Here is a 6,191-nt window from a genome sequence, read left to right as displayed (position 1 = left end):
TATGATGCTAACTGTCTAGTCCTCAGAGCCCCGGATTTTAACTGCTGCTCTTTCAAGGTTCTGCAGTGGCCAGAAAGGAAAATACAGGGCGCGTGCACACACACACACACACAGGAAGTAAGCTACCTAGTAGCAACCATGGTCAGCTTTCACATGTTTTTGTACATGAGGGCTGAGGTAGCTCCTCTTGGGATCCTACACAGTCTGCCGCTCTTATCTTTTCCCAGGCAGAGGAGGTGTTAATAACATTAACTGTCCACTTGCATTAGTTATTCTAAGCCCAAAATATTTCATGGTCCTTAGTTGTACTGATTTTGCAGTCTTTACCAAGGAAAATGTGGGGCATGAGCCACACACATTTTGATCACTTGCAATTTTAATGAAGTTCAATCAGTATTTGGGTGTGCATGTGTAGATATCACGACACAGTGAGACACGGTGAGACCAGAGTTCAATTTCGGAGCCCCCCTCGTAATTCTCGTCTCCGCTTTTATTTTACCTCCGCTTGGAGGCGTGGATTATTTTCTCTCCATAAACAGCCTATGACCTTTAACTATTGTATAACATCACGTACATACATAGTACAACAGCATTATCTACGTGGCAATATGCAGGCAGTTATTTAACCACTACAGATGTCAGTATCGTTTACAGCCATAAAGTTAACCACATCCTGTTTTTCCACTGGTCAGATCGCAATGTCTTGAGAGATAGTGTACTGAGAACAGCAGCGTGGTTTGCCAACGTATGCTGTTCATTCAGTCCACCCCACATCTCCCCCTTTTTTATTTTTTAGCAAAAAGTAATTACTACGTAATGGTCGCGGAGCAACAGGTGTACACGTCTGGAAAAGGTATTGTAAAAAACAGCATAAGCCTATACTTAAAATGAGTAAAAGAATAGCATATCTAAGAATCTGACTTAGCCATCCAGTGGGCAGCCAACTCCAAAGCCACTGCCACCAAGTTGTAGGGGCGTCCTGCAAAATGTTATTAGCTAGATCCTTCAAGTTTTTTACCTGTGTTCTGATTTCAAAACTGTTGTCAGTTAAATTAAAACAGCACATATTCTTTATAGTTTCGCACCCCAACTGATGTTGTAATAGCAGGTAATCTATAGCTGCACGATTATCCAAGATAGCTTGTCTTAATATACCCTGCTCTTCATTTAACAAAGCAATGGCTCGAGAGGTGGCATTTATCATCTTAACATAATTACAGGCTAATTTATGTAATTGATTGCTGTTACTTACTGCCAATGCAGGAAGTCCAACAAGGGAGATGGCTAGTGATACACTTTCTGCTTTATTAAGCAATTCCACCTTGTCATTACAATCAGCCGGCATGGCAACAGCTTCTCTTTTCCTACGTTGGGCTAGCAACTCCCTTTTATGAAGGAAAATGGGAACCAGTCGACTCAGGCAACAGATGGTATCAGAAATATTAGCGGGAACATAATTAAAAGTGGTTTCTCCACATGTCCAAAACCATCCACCTGGTAAAGGAATGTGTCCGTACATACTGGATATGTTAATGTGCTGTGTACAATTCCATGTGGGTCTCCCAACCTTTAGACATCCCTTCTGCACCTTATGTCGACTACAATTAACCATCCGAGCACACGTATTATTAATGGAATTTGCAACATGTGATGTAAATAATTGAAAAGCATTAACAGGCAGCTGGAAGGTTGGAGTTCCCCAATTCGAAACAGTATGATATTTAATCTCTGAAGTATTCATGAACCGCCCAAGTCCTGTAATGTTCCCAATATCCCCAGGTGCTTTGCATACGGGTATTAAACATGTTCCCAACATACCCATTTCCTGTACATGTTCAGTCATGCAAAAGTCACTCACATTTGTCATTCTTGCTAACTGAACCCAGATATTGTGTTGAAACCGCATCCCCAACTCCTGCCCCAACCTGTCAGCCCCGGCGCTTCCTAAAATCCAACAAATGCAAAGTACAAAAATAGAATTTGTATTTAAAGACGCAATTAAAGCAAGAATGGTATTCTCAGTTGTCTTGTCCACCCCGGCTTGTTCCATTGCTTTTTCTGCTTGTGTTGCTAAGTTCTTTATTTGGCCCCAAGTCACGGGAGGTTGCGGAACATTCCGACCACGCTTCCTGGAAGACATCCCAGTATCCTGAAGTTGCAGAGAAAAATTAGGGATGGGATTCTTAAGATTATCGTGCCAGGACATCGTCTTTCCAGGGCCGGATACACCTAGCAGGTACCCACACAGGACCGTCAGGCGTAGACACAGCCGCGTAACCTCGACCCCACGTTATAAGCGGAACTGGGCCTTTCCACTCTGGATTTGGTAGTTGCCGAAACTGCACCCGCGGGGCAGGTAGAGACTCCGACTGCTGAAAATGCCGCTGCGCTCGAGTAGAAAAGGAAAAATGAGTATTGGGAGATTGAGACAAATTTAAATGATTAATGGTAAACAACACTTGTGCCAGCCACTCCTCTTTGGTGGCCAATCCCAGTGGTACTCCTCCTTTTTGTTTTTGTTTAAGCAAATGCTCTTTAAGGGTACGATTGGTACGTTCGACGACAGCTTGACCTGTAGAATTATAAGGAATACCAAACAAATGTGTAATGGACCACTTAGTGCAAAACTGTGCAAATTGCTGTGAAACATATGCAGGACCATTATCAGTTTTTATCGTCTGAGGTTGGCCCATGATGGCAATAGAACGAATGACATGATTAATAACATTCTTAGTTTTTTCCCCTTTCTGAGGAGTTACCCATATGTATCCGGAATATGTATCTACTGTAACATGCAAATACTTCCATGGGGAGAAAGTAGGAAAATGTGTAACATCCATTTGCCACAACTGGTTAACTATGAGACCTCGTGGGTTCACTCCTGGTTCTGGGGATAGAGTTAACTGTGTGCATTGGGGACATTGTTGAATAATGGCAGAGGCTTCCTGGGCAGTAAGATGGAATTGCTTCTGGAGTGCTTTAGCATTTTGATGATGAAGGGCATGACTTTCTATGGGTGTGCAAAGGAGGGCACGAAGAGCCTGATCAGCATTCAGGTCTATAATAGCTAAGGAATAGTCATATGGAATTAAATTTGGATTGGGCGTCCCACATTGTAGCGGACCCATGGGCACAATTAATTTATTTATTTCTCGTAAATCATGTAAGAGCCTCCACTTTCCAGATTTCTTTTTAATCACAAACACTGGGGTGTTATAAGGGCTATTACTTTCTGCTATATGATCAGCTTCCAGTTGCTCCTTTACCAGTTGGTGCAGAGCTTCTAATTTTTCTTTGGGTAAGGGCCATTGTTCTACCCAAATGGGTATGTCTGTCTTCCATTGTAAAGGAAGAGCTGCCTTTTGTTGGCTAATCATTAATAACAATGGTGGTCTGGAATTGCTCCAGTAAATCCCTTCCCCACAGATTTACTGAAATGTCCAAAATACAAGGGCGAATGTGGGCTATACGATCACCATCAAGAGCAACAACTTGTATCCAATCCTTACTCCGTTTTGAATCCTGAGCTCCGCCCACTCCCCACACAGAAGGGGCCACTTCTACTGGCCAAGAGGATGGCCAGTTATGTTCAGCAATTACTGTGACATCTGCCCCAGAATCTATAATACCTTCAAAAATAACATTGTTTAAACAATACTTACGAACCGGTTTCTCCCTGGTCACTTCTGCCAGTACTGCAGCTACCTGTGGATGGAAAGGATTACCTGAAATACTCACACTCGGCGATTTCGTCCTTGTAGATCCGAATCCACCAGTACGTTTTTGGGAGGAAGTGTTCGATGTGAAAAGACGATATGGCAATAACAATAGTTGCGCAAAAGAATCTCCCTTCTTCAACTGAAGGGGAAGGTGACTCCAATACTGAATATAAATAATTCCCTGATAATCAGAATCAATAACACCAGGTACCACCATTATATTATTCTTGGAAGCAGAGGATCGCGGTAGTACAAGGCCTACGGTGCCTTCTGGTAAAGGGCCAGTGAGTGTGGTAGGCATTAAAAGAACTGCTCCAGGCAAAGGAACATCTTTTGACTCTGCATGTATTAAATCAATTCCAGCGCTTCCTTGAGTAGCAGGGGTGGGTACACTTCCTTGAGATTCGGGGCTGGAAGCCTGCCCCAAGTTCAGTTTCCCTCAATAGGACGGGAAGACACATTGGTATTGGTAGTGGGAGCTGAACGACACTGATTAGCCCAATGATAACCCTTTTTACATTTCGGACAGATTTTCTTTGGCCGGTTTGTAACAGTGCCCCCACCTTTAAATGCTCCTCCGCCAGGAGCCCGACATTCCCTTCTGAAATGACCAGGCTTTTGACAATTAAAACAATTGCCTGTAGGTTTGTTACCCTGTCTTAATGCCCCAGCTAACAATGTCATGGCATGAACATGTGTACCTACCTCTGCACAAGCTTGAATCATGTCTCCCAATTCATATTGCGGTCTATGAATAATGTTTTTCAAAATCTTTTTACAGTCTGTGTTAGAATTCTCGTAAGCTAATTTTAACAATAATTCCCCTTGTGCCTGAGGGTTATCAACCTGCCGTGTCAGAGCCTCTTTCAAACGGTCAACAAACTGAAAATAGGGCTCTGTTGCTTGCTGCCGTACATTCGTAAAAGAACGTAAGGGTTCTTTCCCAGCAGGCACCTTTTTAAATGCTTTCTGTATACACTCAGCAGTTCGATGAAATGCGGCTTCAGGCAATACCCCTTGTTGTGCTATGGTAGCAAAATTACCTGACCCATAAATTTGCTCGGGAATGATATTAGCATCCCCAGCTGCTATAGCAGCATGTCTAAATTCTTGGTCCCAAACTACATATTGCGAAGGAGTCAAAATCATCCTAAAGAGATCCTTCCAATCTTGAGGGATCATGTTATATCCAGTAGCTACTCCTTCCAACATCCCTTGTACATAATTAGCCGTAATCCCATATTCTCTTACTGCCCTATTTATTTCTCTAATAACAGAAAACGGAAGAGCTGTCCAAGTTGCTATGCGATTATTAGCATTATTAGGATCTGGCTGATATGTAACGGGAAAAGCTGAAATTGTACCCTCCCAGTCTCCCATTTCTTCCATAGATAATAATCCTGAGGCTGCAGCCTGAGCTATGGCTGCTTTAACCTTCCCAGTAACCTGTTCTTGTTGAACTGGAGGGCTATATGGAGGAGCATTTACAAATTTCTCAATATCCTTTTCAGGTGTAGGTAAAGAAAGTTGGGGATAAAGAGGAGTTTTCTGGTCAGAATTGGCAAACAGCGATGTCTCTTTTATCCCTAAATGACTAATGGCCTCAGCACACTTTTGCCATAATAAGAGATGGTGAATAGGTGCTCTTGGTTCTTCATGTAATTTTCTCCCTATCTTTATCCAATCTGACTGACGTAGTGATCCTTGCTCTGGATACCATGGACATTGACATTGAATTGTTTTTAACAATGATTCAATGTGAGAACGACTTATAAAAGCTGAGGTATCCTGTTTTAAAATTTTTTGTAGCTCTTGTGCATGAACCTTCTGCTGAGCTGACAATTCCCCCCCCATACTCACGAATGGGAGCTGTACGCTGAGGTGCACCGTTGGCTGATCCTGCCAGTGGGTACGAGGGTGTTTGTTCTGAATCACGTCGAGGTCACCAGATGTAGATATCACGACACAGTGAGACACGGTGAGACCAGAGTTCAATTTCGGAGCCCCCCTCGTAATTCTCGTCTCCGCTTTTATTTTACCTCCGCTTGGAGGCGTGGATTATTTTCTCTCCATAAACAGCCTATGACCTTTAACTATTGTATAACATCACGTACATACATAGTACAACAGCATTATCTACGTGGCAATATGCAGGCAGTTATTTAACCACTACAGATGTCAGTATCGTTTACAGCCATAAAGTTAACCACATCCTGTTTTTCCACTGGTCAGATCGCAATGTCTTGAGAGATAGTGTACTGAGAACAGCAGCGTGGTTTGCCAACGTATGCTGTTCATTCAGTCCACCCCACATGCATGTCTGTCTATACTGAGTCATGAAGATTTTGATGCATATTAGCAAACAACCTTGGATTAGGGCAGCACTTTCCAGGCAGCAGCATGTTTGCAGCCAACCATTGCAGCCACTTTCCTTTCTCAGAGCCACCTCTTACAATGAAAGATGTAGGATCG

The 6,191-nt window shown here is 42.9% G+C and overlaps 1 long non-coding RNA gene across 1 annotated transcript; it reads right to left on the bottom strand.

Moving 5' to 3' along the window:
• Positions 1-1,627: 1,627 nt before the first annotated feature.
• Positions 1,628-5,898, bottom strand: LOC133390022 (uncharacterized). Its single transcript, XR_009764269.1, has 3 exons — positions 5,580-5,898; positions 3,663-3,705; positions 1,628-2,384 (listed from the first exon to the last, which is right to left on the bottom strand). It is a non-coding gene; the product is annotated as an uncharacterized LOC133390022 (long non-coding RNA).
• Positions 5,899-6,191: the final 293 nt, after the last annotated feature.

The sequence above is a fragment of the Rhineura floridana genome, chromosome 8 (assembly GCF_030035675.1).
Source record: "Rhineura floridana isolate rRhiFlo1 chromosome 8, rRhiFlo1.hap2, whole genome shotgun sequence".
NCBI classification, from domain to species: domain Eukaryota; kingdom Metazoa; phylum Chordata; class Lepidosauria; order Squamata; family Rhineuridae; genus Rhineura; species Rhineura floridana.
This window is presented reverse-complemented; position numbering and strand designations above follow the sequence as displayed.